At 43.6% G+C, this 25662-nt stretch overlaps 1 long non-coding RNA gene across 1 annotated transcript; it reads right to left on the bottom strand.

Moving 5' to 3' along the window:
* Positions 1-1643: 1643 nt before the first annotated feature.
* On the bottom strand, positions 1644-25662 carry LOC130263501 (uncharacterized). Its single transcript, XR_008842342.1, has 12 exons — positions 25596-25662; positions 23373-25076; positions 20298-23246; positions 19805-19923; positions 18967-19074; positions 14640-14720; positions 13455-13550; positions 12267-12357; positions 10193-10282; positions 9109-9748; positions 8402-8540; positions 1644-2967 (listed from the first exon to the last, which is right to left on the bottom strand). It is a non-coding gene; the product is annotated as an uncharacterized LOC130263501 (long non-coding RNA).

Here is a 25662-nt window from a genome sequence, read left to right as displayed (position 1 = left end):
CAAGTTTGTGATAGAACGGCAAAACTCAATTCTTAATGCAGGGTTTGAGGTCTCTCAGTCTGTAGATGCAGAGACATGGCCCAGGAACTCTAAGCATGGAACCTTACACTTGTTTTTACTTTATGGCTTTTACAAGATGAAAGTTTATAATTCCTGAAGAAAAGTCTCATTTTTGCCCTGTCAGTTGGACACTGAGCAGTATCAGATTAGTCTAACACTGTATCCACTTCTAAAAAAAGTGTGCAAATACAAACATATTTTTACTAAATCTCCATTTCCCTTTTCCTTAACAGATCCCTTGCTTCAGCTTTGCTTTCTCCTTTCCCTTTGGCCCTCTACACCCACACTACCCTCAAAAAAAACAAAATTAGAAAAAAACCCCAAAACCTGTATCTGCCTAATCTTGGGTTTTGGTTGAGTTTGGACTACTGTATGACTAGAATGAAGTTTGAATTTTAAGATGTGGATGAGAGGAAGAGATTACTGAGCCACCATGCTTGGAATGCAGACCTGGCAGCTCTTGACTTGCAGTATCTTCCTTTTAGATGCAAACCAACCTGAATTTACATCTCTGCATCAGAAAGAAGAGCATCGATGTGGTGCACAGGAAAGTGAGATGGATCACTGGAATCTTGTTTCTGAAGAGTGTAAGTAGAAAAAGACTTCTAAACTGCCTTGTGTTTTTACATAGCAGGCATTAACATTCCCTTCTTTTGTACAGTGAAGAAAATGAGGGAAAATATGGATATGCTTCTCCTGAATCAGCAAAGTCAACTGCAGGTGCTTCAGGAAATTCAGAAGCAACTGAATACTCTGCTCCCAGGCAATGCTCTCCTGAATTCCAATGTTTATAGCTTAGGACTCCTGCTAGGACAGCAGATGGCTGCTGCAGCATCCATTTCTTGCTCCCTTCTTAATCCCAGCAGTCTCCTCTCCTGTGAAGGTGCCAGTGTCTTATCCCTTTCATCTGCCTCTGGAGCTCTGCCTGCACCTCAGCTCCCAGCCTCTCAGGATCCTGTGGCTTCTGCAGCTTGCTCAGCATTGTGCTGTGAACGTGTCCAGTGTAAACATGTGTGACTGTTTTGTCTCTCAGGGCAGGTGACCTCTAGGCTATGGTGTTGCAGTTGTTGTACCTGTGAAGGTGCTGACTGTACACTCAGATGCAGTTCATCAAATCCCTGCCCTGCAGCCTGCAGGGATTTTGGCCAGGAATGACCTTTGTCGAGGGGTGCAGTGAATTGCAACATTCATACACAAGATAATGCATCAAACTTCAGTGTGTTTTTTACCTGGTGTGTCTTTCAGCATGAACTTGGGCCATTGTGCCTCTCCTAATGAGTTGAAACTAATGATCAAGTCCTCAGGGATGATTTAAGTATCTCCTTTTAAGTTTGATTTATATAGAGGGAAGCAAGATGCTTATGTAAAGATGTTCAGTTTAACAGCACCCCTATCCCCAGTGTCTGTTTGCAAAAGCTTCCTTCCTTTAGGAAGTCTTTAAATTAGGTGTCCTTGACTTAACTGACCAGCAGCACTGCTCAAAATAGAAAAAAATAATTTCTGCACTCAACCCCCAACAAAAACAAACAACCACCCCCACCACCCAAAAAAAAAAAAAAAAACCAACTGAAAACACAAACCAAAAAACCCTCAACAAAATACCACCTTTCAGGTCTACCTTGCTTACCAAGAGTTCAGGAGGAAAAGCCAAATTGGGTTATAGGGCACTTGTTCCTTTGTTCAAAGGTGAACTCAGTTGAGCCTGGGTTTACTTTGTCATACCCTATTTGGATTGTTACATGGTTTTGGCAGTTATGTATTAATTAGGGGTGGGAGTGGGGTAATTAACACTGAGAGGCTCAGGTCCATCATCTGGTGAAAACAGCAGAGGAAATGTTTTTTTTTCTTTTCTTTCTGTTTTTTTTTTCCCTGTAAGAGTCTGATATTTCAGACATTAACATGTCTTAAAATTCTGACATTCCAACCTCTATCAGGGTTGAAAAGTGCAGAGTATTAAAACGTGTTGGTCTGGTTTACCTTGTTCCATCAGTGACAGACTTGGGGCAGTCTCAGGACCTTTAAGCTTCAAAAGTGCAGAAAAAGCTCCTTTACATTTGAACTGGGATAACGAAACTTTGGGGCTTGTACCTTTGCCAAAAAGTCTTTCTCTGAAACTGATGCTGTTCTTGTGTGCATGGCTGGTTTTGTGGTTTGTAGTTGTTTTTTTATGTTACCTTGTTAAAAGGATGCACTCCTAGTAGTTAATAAAATAAGGTTTAGATTTTAAGATTTTAGATTAGAAGAGGATTTTTTAGATTTTAGATTAGAATGTCATATTCTGTCCCAAAACTAAAACTGTGGGGCCAAGTATGTCACTTCTGCTGTGTGACTACAGACTGTGAAAATCACGCACTCTTTTTCTACTGTGTGGGATTCAGGATTAGTTTTAACTCATCAGGATATTAATTTATGCCAAATTAGGAGGCCTTGAGGGATGTCCTTTTAGTGTGATCTTGTGCTTGTATCTCTGAGGTGTAATTTCCATCAGTTGAGCATTTCAGGATCCTGTGCCTCCAGGCTTCAGAGCTTCAGGAAGACTTGCTCCTGTTCCATGGAAACTCAGGGGTACTGTTCGTAACTTTTTTTGATGCTTAATGTCATTATGCATAAAGCAGAATCTCCTCATGAAATAAATGTTTGAACTTTATTTGGTTTATGGTGTTCATTATTAAAACATTCCACTCCTGTTAGAAATGAATCTTTGGTGAGTTTTTGTCCTTCCTAAAATTACTTAGAGGTGGCTCCTGGGAGTCAAAGGCCAGCCAGAGCTGTTGGTCTTGGCAGCTTTTGTCTGGGTTTTCCCTTTCTGTGCTGATCACAAATCTGGAGGTGTCCTGGCTCCATTTTCTTCTCCTTGAATAATAGTAATAATAATTACAGAATGGTACAAGTGTAAGAAATAATGATCTGAAAAGACAGGAAATTGAAGGCAATTTTTTGAGAAGCAGCTGGAATTCAAGATCTGTAAAACTGGCACTAATGTGCCCAATTTTGCTTTTAACCTGTTGGTCTTCAGAAGCATTTTCTTTTTATCAGGGAAAAATAAAATAACTTATGAAGTTGTTACTAAGCTGGCAGCAGGAGAGAATTTTGAAAAAATTTGCTGATTAAAGTGCATCTGAAGAAATTATGCAGGTAATTGAGGTGTTTCTGTTGTGAGTGAAAGTTTCTGAAGCTGTTAGCTGTGTGGAGGTCAGCAGGTAGAATAATAAAGAACTAACATATAACCCCATATTACACCTTAATCACACAATTTATTATGGCAAGATAACTGGAAAAAGAGACAGCCAATGTGAAATACTAATCTTGGATGACATTTAGGAGGTCCTAATGTGGATCCATGAATTTGAAGATTGATATTGCTGGTGGCCCAGCAGTCTTTAAATGCTTTTAGCCTTGTTAATCGGGATTGCATCCTAACTTTTTAAGCTATAAGATGAGGATAATTATTTCAGCTAAGTTACATAATGGTTTTTGTGATGTGGTTGCATATAAGACACTAATTAATTATATTCTAAAAGTTACAGAGTCTTCAGCCCAAAATTTTTAGGGCTGAAAATGATTGTTCATTAGTGGTGATGGGGAAGACACCTCCACTCTGCATCAATTACCTTTTGGGATTTTCTGGTACTCTGCAGGAAAAAAAAGACAAGTTTTGCCTTAATCTACAGCTATTGAAAGGAGGTAATCTCAAAAGTGAGATTAAAACACAAATGAGATTAAATGTTGGGATCCAAAGGGATCATTCACCTTTATTTTTCTTCATGAAGGAGGAAAGAAAGAGAAAATAGGAAAGTAGAAAATGCCAAGGATAAATAAACATGTTATCATGCTTAACTAGGCTTATACCAACATTTAAAAACAAAAATCCAGTGACAATTGCAATTCCAATTCATGCTAACCATTTTCTCTGTCCTGTAAGCTCTAAAGGCTTTAGCAGTGTAGTAACCCATGATGCATGATCAAACCAGGCTTGTGGTTGCATAGACTGAAATAATTCTCCAGCTTGATCAGTTACTTCTTTTGTCTTAGTTTGTACCTCCACAGTGGAAGATAAGGCACTGTGGATGGTAATGTGACACTCAGTTCCAGATAAATTCAGCACATTCCCAGCTATATTTCCTTTTCAGTTTAGACAGTAGCTGTATATGGGGTATCTTTTGTGGTAATTTGAGATGTTTCATATTCCAAACTCTCATTCAGTTTTAATAAGATGTAGACACAGAACAAGCACTTTGTCAAGTTGGTTGTGCAGGGATTCCAACTCAGAGTGGATATGTTGGTATTTCTTTAGGCAGTCTTGGTTCTAATTCATCATCCCCTTCTCTTGTTAATCTCTCTGAAAAACTGAGCCAAATCATAAAACTTGAAACAACAGCAAGGGGAGGAGCTGTGCATTTGCCCTTCACTTACAAAGAGCTTAAATAGAGAACAGAGATGAGGCTGTGTTGCAACTTGTCTTCCCTGAAGAAGATCCCATGGCAGGATCTAGATGATCTTTGAGGTCCCTTCCAACCCAGGCCAAAGTGGTTGCTTTTCCATCTCAGCAGAGCTATTTGGAATGTGCAGGTGGCCCAAGATCAAGATGGCCTAGTCACCAGAGGATGACAAATTCATCAGCTTGAGTATTACATAGAGTTCTTTCCTTAACAAGCAGGAGTTATGGTCAAAATAACTTTTTCCTCTCAAAATCAGAGGTTCAGTCTAATTTTAGCAGCAATATGTGAAAAACCCAGCAGGTGGGGATCTACAACTGTTTTATTTATGCCACAGTAGCAGCTTAGGGACCTTGAACTGGGCAGAGGCAGCTGTACTTAGATATTGCACAAATTCAAAGTGAAATGGTGTTTCCTGTCACAACTTCCAGTCTGGAGCAGCGTTAATGCAATTCCCTCAAATTGCACTTTTATAGAGAATAAACTCTAGTGTGATTTATTGCATGGTGTTTCTGTTTTTGTAATTGAATATAGCCCAAATTTCAGCTTTCCAAAATCTCCAGGACACAAAGAGAGCCCACCACATTCCCAAGGAAACTAAGGAATTGCTCCAAGCATGGTTACACTCAGTAGGGCTGTTGGAATGAATGCTTCCTGGAAACACTTGAAAAATTGTGATGAACAAACAATTGGAAAAGCATCAAAGGGGTCTAAGACTAGGATTAAAGCTGGATTTACCATGTTTATTTTTACTCCATGCATTTTGGTTTGGGTAGTATATTGTAGATGTATTTTGCACTTTAGTAGGCTCCCTGGTTTTGAGGATTTTCTTGTTTTTCAAGAAAGGATAATGAAGTGAATTTTTCAGAGGCAGAGGATTTAATTGTCTGTGATTGTAGACCATGCTTACAGGAATGGAGAATCTATTATGGGAAGCAGAGACTCAGGAAAATGCTTCAAAAGCCATGGTGAGTATCAGCACAATATAAGCTCCAGTGGTGATGCTGGGATGCCCACAGAAGCAAAAGCCAGGGAATACTGCACAAACCCAAAGAGGCTCAAAATATTCACCCTGTATTTGTCACTCAGGAAAATTTGTACAGCAGAGACAGATTAGCTTCTAAACCCAATAAGTTCCTTTGCATGGAAAGCAAGAAATCAAACTATCCCAGGCATCCTCTGTGCCCACCCTCCCTTGGAAAGCTCCATGTTGCCTAATGTGCTAGCATCCCCCTAAATTCTGTGGAAATCTTCATAAATACTGTGGATGAATGGTACAGATGACATAGGAATTAAATCCACACACAGAGGCTTTAAGTCAATAGCACTTAGTTAGTTTAAATAAGTAGACACAATCATAAATAGCCCTTGCCCAACAAGTCTAGTCAATAAAGTTTGATTTTGCAGAAATTGAATAACAGCAATTAGCAGGTAACTTGGGCTCAGGGACTAATATACTCGAAAGCAGAGATTTTCCATTTTAAATTGAAGCCATTTAAATGGTGTCAGAGGTATGAAAGAGTAACAATTTCATCTTTAACCCGTGTAGGAACAATTAGGTTGAAAGGACCGATTTAATATACTCCAAATCTGCCACCACCTGGGTACTGGAGGAAACTGCATTGCACTCAAATGGAGGCAGACATCCCTTGCAGTCTTGTCAGGGCTGGCTGGCAGAATAAAACCCACTGAAGCCATGGGATAAATCCAAAATGTCCCACCTGAAAAGCCAGAGAGTTCTTAAAACATTGGCAGATTCTGAAAAGATGGGTAATATTTACCCTGTACTGTACCTGAAGGAAATCTGTATGAAAGATGGAGAAGAAACTTTATTTTGAAAGGCCACAATAAGGTCTCCCCAGAGCTTTCTCTTTTTTTTCTGGGGGTGCAATTAAGAAATGTGAGGGAGGAATCAGAGACAATTGTGATAAAAAGAGATGCCAGGGAGTGTCAGGGGAAGAGAACAACTGAGACAACAGAAGAATGTGGCAGTGCAAGGGAGTTTGTGAAGGCTGTGCAACAGAGGAGGGGCTGCAGGACATCCCTGTCCTGGGCACTGCTGGGGCCACACCTCAAATCCTGTGTCCAGTTCTGAGCCCTTTACTACGAGATGGACACTGGGGGGCTGGAGCATGTCCAGGGAAGAGCTGGGGAAGGGGCTGGAGCAGCAGGAGGGGCTGAGGGAGCTGGGAAAGGGGCTCAGCCTGGAGAAAAGGAGGCTCAGGGGAACCTTCTGGCTCTGCACAGCTCCTGACAGGAGGGGACAGCTGAGGGGGTCAGGCTCTGCTTCCAGGGAACAGGGACAGGATGAGAGGAAATGGTCTCAAGCTGTGGCAGGAGAGGTTGAGGCTGGACAGCGGGAAGAATTTCTTCACTGGAAGGGTGATTGTCACTGGAAGGGGCTGCCTAGGGAGGAGCTGGAGTCAGCTGGAGGTGTTTAAGGAAAGCCTGGTCTCCAGTGGGATGGCCTGGAGGCAGCAGAGCTCTGTGGGGACTTTCTCATTAAGGCATCTTTTCCTCCAGGCTGTGACAGGGACGTGTCCCTTCTCCTGGAGACTTGGTCCCAAAAGGCTTGGGAGGAGCAGGGATGCTGTGGTGCAGCAACATGCCAAGGGTGGGAGCTGCTTGAGTGGCAGCTCTGCAGAAACCTTCCAAGTGCTGCCAGGCCTGAGGTACAAGGTTGGGGGACAAGTGTGTGACACACCATGTGTTCTGGATTGCAGACAGCTGGACGTAGTGATGCCTTTGGCCCATGTTTCACTTTTCAGTCACCTCCTCCCAACACACTCCAGGCATGGACTGGAATTGTGCAAGGGGTTCTGCATCCCCAAATCCTCTTTCCCTGCTACTAGAATCAGATGCCATTTGCTATGTGGCCAAGGTGCAAGGGTTTTCTCACCCTTCCTCGTGATAGGTGTCTGTTCCTTGACATCAGCCTCAGGGCATTTATTTTCCTTTCTCCATGCTTTGTGAAGTGCTGTATATACTTAGCAATGCACCATAAATTAAAAGGATTGGCATGAATTTATTTCTAAGATCTTTATTAATTTATTTTGAACTATACCAAATTGAAGTGGCCTTAGGGTTCACAGCTGTTCCCCAGAATCTAGGATGGAATTGCTCACCAATCTAAGCACATAACTGGAGTTCCTTTCCACAGCCATTGTTAGTTTTGCCTGTTCAGTGTCACTTGGCTGAAATAATTTCCCCTGGCCTGAATGCCCTTTACTTTTTGTGGTCATGTGCCCTTCCTTTGCTGTTGCAGAGGTTACAGGCTATGCTCCTCTTCTTCCTGGGATTTAATCACATTCTGGGCAGCATGAACTCACAAGACAAATTCAGAAGGTATTGGGGATGTGCAAAAAGGAAAGAACCAGAAGGTTCACTTTGACAACAGGCACCTCACTGGCTTCTGCACCAGCCAGCTCCTTCCTCAGGACCAGTGGGAGACTACTGGAAAAAGCAAATGAGTTGTTCTAATTCCAGCAGAGCATCCCTAGCATGCTCCATCCCAGACCTGTGGTCACCAGCTGGTGCCCAAATGCTCCTGTCAGCTGTGGGATGTAGAATATTTAAATATCTGTTGTGCTAAGAGTGCTCAGATCCTGCAGTGGGACTGTGGCACTTTAGAAATACCTGAGAGAGACAAATGTATGAATGACATCTCTGAATAAAATCTGTCACCCCAGTGTTGTTATCCCGACTCTCTCCCTTCTCTCTCTCCCCTCCCTTCTTTTTATTGCTCCCTTCCCTCATTTCCTTTTCTTTCTTTCTCTCCAGAGTGAGTTCCCATCAGTTTCTCAGCCCAAAGAATCTGGAGTTGAGGGACATTCTTAGAACTGGTCTTAATTTTCTCACATTTCTGAAAGAATCTGAAAAGCCAGAGGAGGGCACTCAGTGCTCACCATTCCTTATGAGGGAAAGTGGCTTGTCTTTTCTTCTCTGCAGTGACACACCATCCTGCTGGTAGAAGAACCTGGTTCTGAGGAGGTCATTTTCTCAGTGCCACTGGGATTATATGGGATCCAGTTTTCCAGTCTGCTGCTGGGAAAAAATACATGTAATAGTGATGACTGAAATACAGCTTTTTACACTCTTTGCTTCATTGTGACTGGAAAAACAGATTTCTGTTGATCTTAGACAAGAGTTATATTTTGTGTAATTTTTTAGAAGCCTATTCTCTAAAACATTTTTGAGATATAGCAAACAAAAGTGTCCCTGCATGCACTTTTCTTTCAGGCTGTTTTTTCCTCACCTCAGCAACACTGGTCTGAATAGCCAGACACATCAGCAAGAGCCCCCATCTCTGACAAAAAAAAAGGGAAATACTGGAAATTTCAGGAGATTGAGCAAAGGGAGGCCAGAAAAGGAAACAGAGCCAAAGTCAAGGTGTCCCAAAGCATTTTGCCATTGCAGTGGTGAGTGGCTGAACCAGGCCACCATGTGAGGGGGAGAGTGAAACGGATTGAAATGGGATGAACAGCTAGGAAGGACGACTGGGGGAGGGTTGGACTTCCTGAAGCTGCTGGGAAGATGTAATTTGGAGGTGATAGCAGCTGCATGGGAGAATGGTCACCACTTTCCAGACCCACCCCCCATTAATCCCTCATACCTGGACTTGCTTCTTTTTGCTTTCCAGAACTCTTGCAGCTGCCCTGCTGCTTGTGTGTTGCCTTGGGCCATTTTCTGCTCTGTCTCTCCCTCCAGTTCACCTTCCCCACAGGGCTGCTGAACTCTTCCTGGCTGTGGCTGAGCTGTTTGTGCTTTCCCATCTTCAAGCACAGAGCCACAGAGGAGACTTACTCTGTTCTGTCAGTGTTCCCCTCACAAAAGGGCAGCCTGGCCTTGCTTACCCCAGAGCACCTCCAAGCATGCAGAATGTGCCCCTTTTACAGATGGCAGAGCTTTTGACAGGCCTGTGCATGTCCTTGCATTTCCCTTTTCCCAGCCTTGGCAGATTTTTCCAGTACAGGGACTGGGAAGTTTCTTCCCACAGCTCTGCACCTGGCTGTTGTGCTTAAGTTGGTGCCTCTTTGCTGGTCCACTGCTTTCTTTTCTTGCCTGATTTCTTTAACAGATGACCTTTGGATTTCTCCTGATGCCTTCAAGGCAGAAATACCAAGCAAAGCAGGAAAAACAGAGTCTACATATAGTACACATTAGAGGGATTTCAGGCATCTTCCCAATTCTTTGGACATATGATCAAGCATTTATGTGAACATAGGGTGAAACAGGAACCACAAGATGCTTTACTGAAAAAAAAAGTATTTTAAGAAATATTGGGAGAAGGGAAGCAGCAATGGGAATGCAGGGGACAAGGGGCTGAAACAGAACATTTTTCCTATGTTTAGAGAAGGAAGAATTAAGATCAATTAACACAACTCCTCATATTCTTAAATAGGTGAAAAAAAGATGGCAAAATATGATGCTATTTGGTCTGGACCCTTGAATCCAAGTTCCCTGGCATGGTCAGCCTTGATGTTACCTGTCAGGGCTGTCCTGAGGACATGGGTTGCTGTGAAAGCACTCAGGGTTTATGTCAGGGCAGCCTGCTTCAGTTACTTGCTTTCCTTTGGCTAATTTGGGATGCAGCTGCCAATGTGACTCTGGGTTTCACCTGCATCTTCCACCTCGTTGTGACCACACCCATGAATGCATGTGGAGAGAAAGTGAATTTTTTTCTCTAGAAATGTAACCTGAGGAGATCCTGAAGCTCCTCAGGCTCTGAGTCTCTGTGTTCACCACCTTTGCCATCAGTGCTCAGTCACCTCCCAGCAGGAGCGTTCCTGGGGAGAGAAGCAGTGAAGTGCCAAGTCAGAAGCAGGAGGGAAAGAAAAAGGAAATGACTGGTACTTAAAAATACTTAACCCAGGAGGCATGAACCATGAACTGAAGAGAGATGCCAGAAGAAACCCAGACATGACTTGGAATACAAGAGAGAATGACTAATTACAGATGCTTCCTCCATGTCTGTGAGTAGGTGAAAGTGATGTCACTGCTGGTGTGATCATGGATGTTAGTGCTGGCGCATCACAGCAGTGGCATTGTTTCTCTAGAGCAGAGAAGAGGAACACATCTCTTCTGGAATGCATCCACAAAATGTTACTTCACTCTGTACCATGAAGCTGTCTGTGAAGAAGGCTCTTTTATTTCCTTTCCTAATGATAGCACAGCCCCCATATTTGCAGTACCCTTAAAAATCTGGGTAGCTTTCTCCCCAATCCCCAGGAAAAACAATATCCATCAGTGGAACAGCACACACTGCCACTAACTTCTGCTCCAAAAGCATCATGTGAAGGACTGCTAAAGCAAAGCCTGTGTGAAGATGTTTTGTGCTGCCATCTAGGCACAGTGAGGTTTGCTTTTGTGTCCCTTATGAACATGGGCAAAGGATTCCTGCCTCCTCATTCCCCTGGCTCCTTCACTGGCTGAAAGGTTCCTATTCCTTATATTAAATAGGTATTTCTGAGGCTGGGCTTTAAGACATTCTGAAATGGCAAACAGCTTTCACTGATTTGTGACTGCAGGTTATCCTGGATAGCTAAAGCTCTTGCCATTCATAGCCACACCATGGGGTTATTTTTAATTTGGATTGCTTCCCTGATCCAGTGCTCAGCACAGCTCCACAAACCGCAAGGCTGGCACAAGTGAGGGAAAATTGCAGTCTGGGGTTGGTGGTAACAAATATCTCAGGATTCCTTAAGTTGGTAATGCCATCATGCAATCATTCCATCAAACAGGAGCCTGGGGAGAGCAGCAGGGAGTTAAGAGAATGAAGAACAAAGGCATTAGACAGAAATGTGCCCTTTATTGCACACGAGGAGTATCTGCACAGGAGGTGCAGCTCAGGAATCTTTTCCAGGTGGATGTCACACAGCTGGAATCATCTCTTGCTAAGTACCTTCGAGGAGTGAAGCTGCCAGGTTTGTACTACTCTGCTCATCCCATTGGAGCTCTGGTTCCACCTCCTTTTCCTCCAAAAGCCTCATCTCCTCCATGTGTACTTGTGGTCACTTCCTCCTGAGCTCTATCTGCGGTGCCAGTGCAGCTCTGTGTGCAGCTGCAGCACGATGCAGAGTGAAATTTCAGTGGCTGAACAGTAATAGTTTCCCACTCTACCCTTGGTTATTTTTAGCTGGATCAGTTCCTGATCCGGTCCATTGTACAGACACACAAACAGCTGTGTCAGTGTGACAGGAGGAAAATGTTTGAGGGAAGCAGAGGAGAGGCTTAGCCGAGTTTAATCATCATCAGTACCAAATGGCAAACCACAATCATGAATGATTGCTCTAAATGCCTGGCAGCAGTTATTTAAACTTCTCTACAGCTCCCTGTCTTTCTTCTTATGTAAGAAACAAAGCCTAGGGAACTTCCCAAGTTGGTGTCACAGAAAGAAATGGCTCTGTGTCTGGTATAGCTGTCCCTTTCTGCATGAATCAAGGCAAGTGGAATGCAGGGAGCCTGAACAAGTCTGCTGGCAGGCAAACCAGCCAGGGTTCCTCACAGCTTCCTTACCTGTTGTAGTTTGGCCAGCCTGTACATTTAAAGGTCAAGTCCTGCAGAGACCAAAATTTGCCAGGACACCAGCCATGAGCAGCTACCCAGAAGTGTGCAAAATGTGTTTATAGTGGTCATGCCTGAGACACAGGCTAAATACTGGCCACTACCAAAAGACAGTGATTCTGACACAAAGATGGAAAGTAGAACTAAAAATGTAGAGATTTATTCAGAAGCAAAAAAAAATCTATTTAGTCAATTAAAATCACTTACTGATGCACATGACATGCTCCTTGCTGCCTGACCAGCTGCTGCTGTGGTCAGGGAATGGTGAGGATATTGTTCCATGAAGTCTTTGTTCCATCTACAGGCAGAAACAGATAAAGGATTTACAGAATACAATGGCATGAGTTGGAAGGAACCTTTGAAGGTCATCTGGTTCACACCTCCACCTTCCACTATCCCAGGTTGCTCAGAGCCCCATCCAGCCTGACCTGGAACACTTCTAGGGATGGGGCAGCCACAGCTGCTCTGGGAAACCTGTGCCAGGGCCCCACCACCCTCACAGGGAAGAATTTCTTCCCAAAATCCAATCTAACCCTGCTCTGTGTCAGTGTGAAGCCATTCCCCTTGTCCTGTCACTTCAGGCCCTTGTCAAGAGTCTTTCTCCATCTTTCCTGTGGCTCCCTTCAGGCACTGTAAGGCCACAATGAGGTCAAACAAAACTACTCTGAATCTTTTAGGCTGAAACAGACCTTTAAGGTCATTAATTCAAACCACTAACCATCTTATTTTGCATGGTTCATCTGTGTATTTTCCTTTCTTTATGATGATCATGACTGCAGCAGCACTCTGAAAATGTGGACAAAGCCACCACTTATTTTGGGGTTGTCCCAGAAAATTACAAATCTGTGCAAATACTGGATTTTTTTTAATCCCAGAATTACACCCAGGGATGACAAGAAGCAATTACATTTAGGAAATTTTTAAAAGCCTTTCAGTCTTTCAGGTTATTATACCTACAGGTTTTCTACATAAGCAAGAAGAAATACAAAGAAAGGTGTAAGCACAAGGACATGTTTTCCCTGGATGATGCACATCATCATGGTAACCTCCCTCCTTGCACAGCCATTTGAAGTTTCACAACTCTGGTTCAGACTAAATACCAATGACCTGATTCATTCTTCCACTGAATTTCACTGTTAATAATTGTAAAAGCACATTTAGTGCCATGACTCAGTAGGCAAAGTATCTCCTGCCCCTTCTGGCTGAAGTTTGCTGTGGCCCACACCCACCTCCAGCAAAGGCTGTCCATAAATGGCCCCATGGCTCCATAACCAGGCTCTTGACACTCACTTTTCCCAAGGGTTAATGTCTGAGCTTCCAGGGAAATTTGTCATCAGTACCCGCAACAAAGAAAGCCCCCCCAGTTATGTTTTGCTTTAAAACAGCATCCCATACCTCCCAAAACTGAAGTCATCACAGACACATTGCAAATTCACAATTTACAAGCTGCTGACTTTTTGGAGGAGGGCATTAAGACAAATGCTGAGTGATCTGTGAGAGGTCACAAAGGAAAGCAAAGGTTTATTAATAGGCCTGCATGTACAGCAGTTGACTGGAAATGCTCAGGGGGTCTGGAATAAAAAAAAAAACACAAACCCTCACATTACAACCACTTTTGTAGCTCTGAGATCAGAATCATGGAGAATAAGATGAGAGATCATGTTGTTACCAAATCTTTAATTCCTGGGAGTCACAGGTGGCCAGCATTACATAAAACTTCTATGAAAAATGCATGCCATTCCATGAATAACTTGCATGTATTATGTAAAATATTTATTGAAGACAAATGCCATTCCATGAATAGCTTGGATGCTGCTTACTTTGAATAACAGCGTGTTCATCTACTGTAAATTAATTTCTGCCCAACAAAATTACTTTTATCCCTCAGTCTATCACCTTTTTCATAAGTAAAGTTTATGAACACATTTCTACTTTTAAATCCAGCTTTCATAAGAGCCCATCTGTGAAAAAGGGAACTGAATGCAGATCATTAGTTGCTCTTGACAAAAGCTCAGTAGGAGGGGAAAGCAAATACAACAGAGAGAATAAAGTATCTGTGATGAAGAACCTCTAAACCTGGCCAAGGGTGGGGAGACAACCACAGGAACATGAATTAAAGCTCAAGTCTATGTCTTACTGAGTTAATCTTTACATTAGGGGACCATCCCTTAAGTGAGGTCCCATCTGCAGGTGTTTCTTAGCTGTACTGAGAGGTTAGGGTTGTGTCAGCAACTTTAAAAAGCTGGATCACTGGGTGTAAGAAAAAAATTCATTTATTCCACCACTTTCCACACACAGGCTCTTTTCTGTAAAGCTGCGCTGCACATAGATTTGGAGTTTACAACAGTACACATGCATATATAAAATCTCTAATACTATATCCTGGTATTGTATAATATCTAATATAACAATATTGGATAGTGCATGCAATAAATTAATCTGCCTTTTTTATACACAGCTAGTAAAACTACAGCTATGCATACACAAATTCCCTTTGCCTCTAACTGAACCAACAAGCTTTTTAGAGAAACCACATCATCTGCGTTTCCTTACTGTTGTTTCACATTCTGACTTGCTCACCTTTTTCCCCTCTGGGCTTCTGTCTTCTCTGGTCTTACAACTTCACTGTCTCTATTCCACACATCCCTTCCAGAAGACAAACTGCAAAATCACAGGAGTGAAACTGCTGATTTTTTGAAACCACAGTTCTCAGAGAAATCAGCCCATCCTCATCCAGAGCGAGGATAAACTGATATTAAAAAAATGGTAAAATATTATAAGTAATGACAAACTCAGAATAGATCATCAAACAAAATAAGAAAAGCCCCTTTTTCAAATATTGAAGCAGCATTTCTAGGGCATGATTCACCTATTCCTAAGGTAGACACCTAAAACAGGTCAGATGAATCACCATCTAACAGTGTCCATTTCTCCCAAGAAGTTTCAAAATCAAAGACAGTTCAGAAGCTCTCTTTTATCTTAATACATATTTTCAGATTTGGGGATTAATTTCATGGTGTAGTTTTGACAGGCCTGGAGATGGTTTTTCCTCTAATTTCTGAAGGAAATACAGGTTTTTTTATCCCACTGTCAGCTGCCCGTTAGGAACCAGTTGTCTCATTTCAATAAAATACAAGCATGTAGAGGAATCAGAGATGAGCAGGTTCATATATCCAGAGATCAGTGCTCCTACAGCCAGGGATCAGTGGCCAGGTGCACCACAGGGCTCTTACTGGCATCCCTGTGAGGAGGATCAGCAGGGGGAAACTTCCTTGTCCATGCTCTTTGGCATTTTAAGTAGTATCTTGTCCAGGCAGTAGGATAAAATACTGGTTTGGGGTCACTGAATCTACTGGGAACATGGGAATGATACAAGAATAATTTGGGGGAGAAGGGTGTTGGGAAGAGACTGAAATAAATGACAGCAGAATGTGCCAATTTTATAATAAAGTATTAATTAGAATATTGGTAATAATGAGCTCTCTAGGTACTGTTTGTGCTCTTTGGACTGGAAGGATTTGGTGGTGTAACACTGCACATGACCATGAATAGCTAATACAAAGAGGCTACATAAGTCCAACTGATCCTGGAAGCTGCTGCTCCAAAAATGAAGGAGACAACTTCCACCTGTTCTTTGGCAGCTCTTCCTCCTCAGGAGTTCCTGAAATGCTCACACTCCTCAGAAGATGGGAATCTCTTCCCCTTAGGAGAGTCTCCAAAGCACATTACCAGAAAGCAATCAGAAATTAATTAACTTTTCCTATGAAGACAGGCCTAGAGAGTTGGGGTTGTTCAACCTGGAGAACAGACCTTATGTGGCTTTCAATATGCAGAGGGGTCTTACAAGAAAGGTGGAGACAATTTACAAGGGCCTGGAGTGACAGGATGAGGGGAGATGGCTTCAAACTGACAGAGGGTAGATTTAGATTAGGTGTGAGGAAGAAATTCTTTACTGTGAGGGTGGTGAGGCCCTGACACAGAAGCTGTGGCTGCCCCATCCCTGGCAGTGTTCCAGGCCAGGCTGGATGGGGCTCTGAGCAAGCTGGGATAGTGGAAGGTGTCCCTGCCTGTGGTAGGGGGCTGGAATGAAATGAGCTTTAATGCTCCTTCCAACCCAAACCATTCTCTGGTTGTGTGATCAGGGAGCCCCCGAGGAGAGAGCTGGTGACTTTGCTGCACCTGGGAATTGAGGACAAAGCCCCAGGTCCCACGGGGACTCTGGTTTCCTGGCAGATGCAGGAGGAGTGAGCTGCACATGCTGGATCCTGTGCTCAGCAGGGCCTGGGGGCCTGGCACCTGCTCCCAGCACCTGGCCCAGCAGGGCCCCCCACACCCACGCAGGAATCCTGGCCAACCCCACTGCAGGGAGCCCCTGGGAACAGGGAAGGGGCTGCAGCAGCACACGGCTGGGGAGAAGCAAGGAGCCACCACGGCACGGGACAGGGAACAGCACACAGCCAGTCTGGTGCAGGCTGGGTGTGGGAACACATCTGCAGCGATAAGAGCTTTGCAAAACAACCTCTGGGAATAAACCACGGAGCTGAGTTTATTGAGTCTAGAGGAGAAGGCTGGAAATAGGGCAAGACATGATAGTGCAGTTGCAGTACACGAGAGGCTGCTACTAAGAGAGGCAGGGATTACCCTGCTGGAAGGACAGAGATAAGATCTAACCAACTTAATTTCCAGGAAAGAAAAGAAGACAGGAGAAAAGAACAAGAGTAGATGTTGCAAAACCTTTCTCTGCGTAAGCCAGAGCTAGAAAAGATTATCTGGGAGGTTGTGAAACCCCCAGCACCAGAAGTTAACCAGACATCACCATGCTCTCTCAGTAGAGGATGGACTACCAAGCTATCCCCCAAGATAGCCTTTGGAAAGCAAAAATCCATCTACCCTTTTTCCTAAATAAATCATCCATGCATGTCATGTGGATCATTAAATATATGGATGATGAGTAAAAGGTTTCACATTTGGATAACAAAGCTACTATAGATTTACAAATCCTGATTTCAATGCAGGCATTTAAATTTGAAATATTATTTGGATAGAAAACTTTGATCTTTCCTCTCAAAGAAACTTGCAGTTGTTGAGCAGGTAAATTCTGCCAAGACCTTTTAGTGCTATTTCTGTCACATGACAGCTCCTTCCTGCAACCAACCTTTCTCAGTTATCTCCTGCTCCCATGTAGAGAAGCAGCAGCCACTTGATATTCTGTGGAGCACTATTATTCCCGTTGAAATGTGTGTGGGCTGGGCTAGAGTCATCTCTCCACCATCTGATGATAGGGCCATAAGATACCTCAGGCACTGGAAGAAAACCAGACCATATGGCTCTTTTGGGATCCACTGCACAGAATACCCTTAAGACAGAGAGACATTCCAAGCTTCCCAGTCCATCAGGAGGAATTAAGGCCACCAGGACATTTTATGGTAATGGAAAACCTAAAGGACATGGAGTTAGGGGGTTTTTGAGTTGATGAATGGGCATCTAAACTGAAACAATCTAGGCAGGTTCCCATAGGGCATATATGTGGAAAGGGTTTGGATGGGAATTGACCTGACTTAGGATCAGCTGGTTGACCCTGGAGAAAAGCCTAATCTGTTTGCTCCTAGTGAGAAGGGCTGGAGCCAAGATTCACCCCTTCCTTACTCAGCATCAATGAAAGCACCTCGGCAGGAAACCAGCCCCTGAATGAAACCAAACGTGCTATGAGACCTGCCAGGAAGGCATTCCAGCAAACAGCTGGGATAAAGGCAAAGATATCCAAGCCACTGCTGGGAATCCTGCAGGGAATATGAGACATAACCCCCAGAATTACAATCTGACACAGGGCACAGGGGTAGCAGGGGTTGGGTGTAAGTACCCTACTAAGATGATGGGCCTCATTTGGTTTTTCTGGGAATCACTAACAAGGGAGGGGGAGGTCCTGGCAATGGAACACCAAATATCTACTTACAGTTGTGACAAAGTTAAACAATCGTTGGTCTTTGTTTCTTTATTATCTAATTCCTTGGGGACTTCAATTCACATGTCTGAGGAGGTGTGAAAATGTCAGAAGAGAAAGAAGAGTCTGTGACGATGCATGTTGACCACAGGACAAGGATGTGGCCCCTACCACAGCCACTTTACACCCTGAGCCTCCACAGTAATGCACAAGTTTTTTGCTGAGGCAGAAATCCCACTCTTTTTATAGGGTCATTCTGCTTTTATGTTTTATTATTTGCAAGATTATTCTTGTGCTGCTCTTAACTAAATGCAAAGAAAACAAAAAATATCACACAATGTGAATCACAAAAAAGGCCCTTTTTGTATGTTTAGAACAAAAGCTCAATTCATGAAAAGTGTGCCTTTGCTCAAAGGAAACAATCCTGCTTCAGTCTGCCCTTCCAACAGCATCAGAACTCCAAACAAACAATGCTTCCCCACTCAGTGTGCATGACTGTATTTCTGTGCAAGCTCACATCCATCTTTATAATCCATCCTATGGGAAAGGTTGCTTTTTCCAGAACTGAGGGGAGTGAGTGAGTGGCACAGGGAATCCTCTCTCAGTATACAACAGGCCAATATCATGGAGGTGATTCAGGAATCTGTGCTCATTTTTCTATTATGAGATTGGTTATCTAACTAAAGGACTCATGTCATGTAAGTTAAGGGCCTCCAGGAAAGCCACCATGGGTGGCTAAAATCCCAGGGATTTTATTTTTTAAAAAGGTGAAACTACAATAAAATGGTGGAAGTTTCTTGAACACTATGACAGAAAGCCTTAACAGCAATCAAGTGCCCAATCCTAAAAAAAGCTACCTGAGGGTGGAAAAGAGAAGTTACTCTCTAAACCTGCTGGTGTGACAACCATCAACATAGAGGAGCAGGTACAGAAAACAGAATGGTGTTTGGGCTCATGTTCTCCCACCTGGATGCAGCCAGGAATCAGCATCAGGAACAGCTTCCCATGAGGGGGCACTACACTATCACACATCCAGGCTCAGAGATCTCCACCTTCAGGACTTGTGCAAAGACACTGAACAGAGAGGGAAGCACATTTCAGCTTTGTTTATCTTCCTCTGCAAAAACTAAGATGATGAAAAATTATTGTGTTTATCCTGTTAAAAGCTACACTGCTATGTGTAATTCTATTCACCAAGAGAACCAAAACAAAAATCCCAAACACTACATCTGGAATGCAGGGAGAATTTGGGATTTCTGAACTTTTAAGTGCTTGATTTCACAGCTACTGAAGAGGACCTTAATACAAACTAAGAACTTCTGTGTGCAATTTTTTAATGAACGGGGTTATTGGTGAATGGGACAGATTAATTTGTGGGCTGGATTTTGTGTCTAGCCAACAGAGGAAGGAAAGTGAAGGGTGGGCCTGAGTCATTACTACTGACCTACACCACAAGCAACAACATTTAAATGGACATTATCATGTGAGGATCTCAGCTAGGAAGAAGCGACTTCCTGGCACAGTGGTTTCCAAGTGCAGAGGGATGGGCAGGAGGGGGCTGGGGCAGAGCAGCTGTTCTGAGCACGGGGGAAAGCTGCTGAGTGTCATCCTCCCACCTGGCTGCACACTCTCAGGTGCTGCAGCTGCCTGCATGCTCCTACACAGCCACATCCTCCCTTTCAGCTGGAACCAGAAGAATATTTGGCAAGCCCCTCGAAGGCAGCTGCTTTCATTTCTGCTCTCCGTGCTCAGTTTTGTAGAGGTCCCAACTATTTCAGCAGGTCTGGACTAGAATGAAGAGTACCTGCAGTAGTGTGACTTTGTCCATATTCCACCTTTCCCTTACAGTAATTTATTTCTAGAGTTCATAGCTGGAGCAGAAAGCCTGAAGAAATGACCACAGGGTAAGTGGCCTACCTGAATCTGAAAGAAACAGAAAGGTAGAATTAAGTGTTCCAGATGGTCTGGTAGTGAATTGATCAGTTTGTTCAAAATCATTTCTACCGAAGCCCTTGAGTGTCACCCCCCTCCACCAGCCCAACTCAAGTTATTGCCATCAACATCTATATATAAAAGTAGAGTAAGACTCTGATGAAGTTCTTGCTTTTGCATTTCTAAATGGAGTGGAAGTATTTTAAGAGTTCCGGTAATGGTCTCCAGGACTTCTCCAAGGGGAAAAGCAGACAGGAGAAAAGCTCATTATCCCAGATCCTCCCTCTTTAGGCCTTTTCTCACTGCTAAGGAAGGAAGGGAGGTGCAGGTAAAGGGCAAGGCTGAGACTCTAATCCAGCAATTACCTGCACATGGATGTGAAAGGTAACATGGGCTGGCAATAATTTACTGCAGCATGAGGGCTCTGCTTCAGATTTGCACAATGATTTAGCTGCAACAGAAGAATCACAGAAGGATGTGGGGGAAAAATCCAGCTTTTTGCAGAGTTCAGAATCCCACAACACAGAAATGGAAAGGACCACAGAAACCAAAAGCTGCCTCCCAAAGGCTCCCTGGGAGCTGCAGCTGGGAATTTCAGTCTGGGGAAGGCACCTGCCAGGAACAAGCAACTTGGGGCATTCTTTGCATGGGGCAGAAAAAGGATAAGCCCAAAGATTTCCTTGAAACTGTAACTAAGCTTGGAATTGCCTATATCAACTGCTATAAAAGAACAGCTGTTTGGAAATGTTTCCATAACCGGTTCTCATTAAGATTTTCCAAAATTTGTGTGTAGTATTTCTGGATACATCAATGCTGTGATCCTGGATTACCAAAAATTAAAACTTTGGATGATGGAGAAAAGGCAAAGCCCACTAAAAGCTATCTTCCTCTTTGTCTGACTACTCATTCCCCCAGTACACTTTTTTCCTACGTAATGTCTTTCTGCCCTTTTGGAGGCATCTTAATAGTATGAAGTACTGGGGTTTTTCAACCTGATTTTATTTTTTGGATCCTTGTTCACAGATATTACCTTGTGTTTCCTGGGTATCTTTGGTGGATCTTCCTCGGGTAAGATCTCCTGATATGTGTGGCTTCCAGAATAGAAATTACTGCAATAATTTTATTCAGTAAAAGACACTGCTGACATTCAGTATAAAGTACCAAAAATACCCTCATTAATGTTCTTGGTCATAAAGCACCCTTTCCCTGCACTATATATTTTGGAAAAAAAAAACCCAAACAAAACACCTTAATATTCAAGTTCATATTATTTACCTGCACAGACACTTCCATGTAAATCTCCATATACCAATCAAGTGGGAATGTGATGTTATACTGCATTACATATCAAATGCAATTTTTGCAAATTTGGCTGAGGGAAATCCTCCTAAAAATGTAAGAGCTTACTACTGTTTCACTGAGAAATCCATCATGAGTTGCCAAATGCTACTGGTGAGCAGGAGATAGGTTGCTTTAACCACAATATGTATCATTAAATGTTGGCTAACTGCTTCAGAGAATATAACCCCTTTAGTACAGCTCCTTTTTTCCCCAATATTTGTTCAAAGGAGCTTCTTGCTTGTTAAAGAAATCCATATTTTATTAATCCCAAATAGAAGGATTTTAATGGAGTTGGACTAACTTTTAAGCCATTTCATTCTGTCTTCTGAAAAACAGTATATAAGCAAATAGATGTAAAATTTTGGGTCATGTTTTGCTGCAGTTGATCATGTGAAATCTTGAGCAGGAGATACATTGTGGGGATTTCTTTTTTCTTTCTTTGGTTTGTAGCTATGCTTTGAGCAGTAGTTTGTCTTGCCTTCTGCCCAGTCGATGTTTTTTATACCCTCAGCAAAACTGAAGTAACATCTCAGGCCATCTTGCTTGCTTTTGCTGTTTGAAACTGGCCATTCCTACCCTCAATTCCATCAAAATCAGGGAAGGTCAACTAAACCAATATTTGCATGTGTGCAGCCTACACCTTTCTGAAGCTGTGGCATGGGCAGTCATTTTCCTTGGTATCAGTCTGGACTGCAGCTGTAAACTGAGCTGGGAAAGCCCATCAGCCTCCCTCAGGCCAACATCCACAAATTCAAAACCACCTCATCCCTTTTAGAACAGGCAGAAGCTTATAATCAAGTGAACTGTTGGGCAATGTCAGGCTACAGGATGTGTGCAAATAAAAACATTCTTTTACCACCTTTTGTGGCTGACAGGCAGGGACTCTCCAGACCATCCCTTACTCTCATGCCCCTAACAACAGCATTTGTCTCAAGACAGTCCATTTGTTTAAATTTTCCTGGCAGAGCCTGTCAAAAAAGGGGAAATTAGCTGTGTAGGACAATGGCCTGACCTGCACATCAGGCCAGGCACTGCAATTACTTTGGAAAAAAAGTTGTACTACACACTAAATGGGCCATTCATACTTAATCCATCCAATGCAGACCATCACTGTAACTGGTACATAATTCACCATGACAAAAAACTATCCCTCCATAGCTCATATGCAGGTATCAATTTGTACAAACATATCTTACTGCTTTCTATATGGAAAAAAAAACCCAAAAACCTGGATGAAGTTGAATAAGGATTATAAAGATACATAATTTGGGAGGATTATTTTGCTCCTAGTATTACTCCCTAAGAGCAAACACAGCATTGTCTCTAGGTCACTTGTTGGCTGCAGGCAAAGGCACTTGAGAAGGAAATAGAGGAAGCCCATTTTGTTCTGTTCTTGTCTTGGGATGTTCATGTTCTTTGACAATATGGGTTTTGTCTCAGAGCTACAGTTATTAACTCAGGTTATGTCAGCAATGTGGATTTATAACTAGTTTCACACAGAAGAGCATTTTTAGCCCTACCACCCAAAGGAATTTCCCAGTTCTGTATTGTCCTAAACTTTTCTGTCACAACCACCTGGAACATCTCCTTGAACAAATTTCAGGAAAGATCCCAGAAATCAGTAATTGTCTGTGTGAAGCCCATAGTTACTTGAACACCTGGGATAAATGAGGCCTCTCCCAGACAATAGCAGTTCACCCTTGTAACTGCATCCACAACTGGCACTGAAGTAGATTCTCAGACTCAGACCCAAGCTCACTCCCACAAATGAAGAACTTCCTGTAAACAAACCAAGAAACAAAAGCTAAAAATAGTCCTCCTTCCTAGCTGCTGTCATGTGGGGAAATCAGAGCATGAGATGCACCTCAATCTGAAGCAGGGAAGCTCCAACCCGTATCTTTGAGGGATGGTTTGCACAACGTAACACCCCACTGCATCCTTTCTGCCCTACCAGACTGAATTCAAAGGTATGGCTGTAGGGATAAAGAACCTCTGCCAATGAGACAGCTGCATTCAAGACTAAAAAAAAACAAAACCAAAGAACAAACCAACAACAAAAAAACCATACTGTGCAACTGTGACACATTTTCCTTTCTTACCTCAGCACCTGCTGTAGCTCAAGAAGGTGCTGGCACCCACAAAAGCAACAAGAGCACTGGCAGTACCAAAGCTGAGCTGAGGCCAGGGGAGGGTCTTCGCTTCTCTCAGCCTGTGCAGTGAAAATGCAGTGCTGGAGGCTGGGACTGTGCTCCCTGCTGAAGGAAAGCTGTAAACAAGGGGCAGGAAAGGAGACGACTGAAGGGCCGCTACTGCTGGATGTTCCCAGCGAGCCTTGGAGGAAATGAAGGAAACGGCCGGGACTGACTCACCGGGGATGGGTGTTTTACTTGCTGCTTGTGTAAACTTACTGTGCTGCAGCTTCCCAGCTCTCTGTTCTGCTCCCTTCCATTATTACCAAGGTTTTTCAAGCCATGTGCACAGGCTTGCATCTGCTTGGAGTAAGGTACAGCTGCTGAACACGCCTAGGGAAGCAAACTGGCTTTCCAAGGAGGGCTCAAGCAGGTGATTTTAGTTTTAAGAAGACCCATAAACAACTCCCCTCCTCTGCAGTACTTGTGATATGTCAGCAGCTAAACTAAGTTGCTGTTCTGCCTTGCTGCCTGCCTGGATTTTGGCATGCCCAGCTGTGTGCTCTGCATATAGAACTAAGCCCAGAATAGCGTCTGGGCAGAGCAGAGAGGATGTGACAGCACAGGACTTGAGCAGGACGGGATGTTTACGAGGAGGATGTTGGAGTGGGAGGTTAATGTCCCAGCTGCCCCTCAGCCCCACGATAGCACAAGGCACTGCAGGAAGCAAGAGCACTTCAGGGTACAGGGCCCTGCTCTTGTGCTGCTGGGCCTCTTTGCAGGGAAGGGACATACCAGGGAAATATATATATATATGTCTACACCCCAAGGAGGTATGTCCTTGAAGGGAAAGGGGCATACCAGGCAGTCAGCTGCTGCAGCCCAGGGTTTGGTGGGCTAAGAGACTCTACAGCCCAATCCACCTGGGATACCCACAGCATGGGACAGCCCTTCTGCTCACGCTGTGCTGGGTTCCAGATGTGTTCAGGCACTCAAAGCTCTCTGTGCAGCAGGCAGAGAAAACAAGGTATCTGAAGGTATGATTCACAAAACCAAACACAAAACTGCTTCTGCAGCTGCTGGAGGTGCCAAGGACGGGGGAGAGGTTAAGCCCACCTCAGACAACAAGCTGCCCTTTTCTGGATAGAAGAGGAGCATTTTTCCAGTCATGATGACCAACTCCAACTTGCTGCCAGCTGCTAGGAACTTAAAAAATGCTGTGGGAAGATGCACTGGCTATTTATATCATGTCCCAGAGGTCTGACACCAAACTAAGAGGGACATGATCCAGAGTCGGCTTCCGGGAATTTGAAGCATCTCTTTCCTCGCTGCTGACTGTAAATGCAGTGATGTGGAATGGGAATCTCAGCTGCAGGAGCTGATCCACTCTGCTGAAAAAAGGCACCCACACAAACAAATGAAAGGAGTAATTGAATCAGAAGGCAGAAGCAGGCACGAGGATGATTCTGTGGCTGTCTGGGGAGAGCTCTCAGTGCGCCACTTCTGAGGGGAGTTTTCCTGCCTGGGAGACTCCACAAGGGTCTCAGAGGGAAGGGAGGACTCAGGATTGCCTGGATGAGGGCTGCAGGGTTTCTCTGGTGGTTGAGCCAACCTCCTTCTTTCCCTTTTGCTGAAATCTTCAGAGCACATCCTGAAGAATATACACCTGCAAGCCTCAGGAAATTATTAGGAGAAAAAAACAGACTTAGCAAAGAGACAACTCTGGATATCAATTTGAAGATATAGAATATATGATGTAGATAATGCCTTCCTCAGAAAATTCTTTGCACGCTGCAATTTTGGTGAGCAAAGATCTTTATAATATACCATGGCAAAGGGCACCCTCACATAAATCCTGAATCCCTTTAAGCACCTGTGTACCTACAAGAGATGGAGCACCAGGAATTGTAGCTGTGAGTTCAGCTTTTTAATGCAGCCTACGGAGTTTTTCTACCCACATCCTGGTCAATTTCTTCAGAATTCAGGTGTTTCATTAATGTACATTTATTTGATGAGCTTGGATGCAATCCTGCCTGGGGTCCTTTAATCCCATAAAGCCTAGGACAACTCAACACCTTCCCTTGAACCCAGCTGTCTGCTGGGAGGAAACACAAAGAGCTCACGCATGTGAAGTAAACGAGTGGGAAAAAAAGAGACTCGGATAACGAAGAGAGCTTAAAAAATAAGAAGCACCTCTGATTCTTAAGCTGGTCCAGACACCTGAGCTGGCGGGTCAGGTGCACTCCAGAGCAAAGCAAAC

This window comes from Oenanthe melanoleuca, chromosome 1A (genome assembly GCF_029582105.1).
Source record: "Oenanthe melanoleuca isolate GR-GAL-2019-014 chromosome 1A, OMel1.0, whole genome shotgun sequence".
Lineage (NCBI taxonomy): Eukaryota > Metazoa > Chordata > Aves > Passeriformes > Muscicapidae > Oenanthe > Oenanthe melanoleuca.
This window is presented reverse-complemented; position numbering and strand designations above follow the sequence as displayed.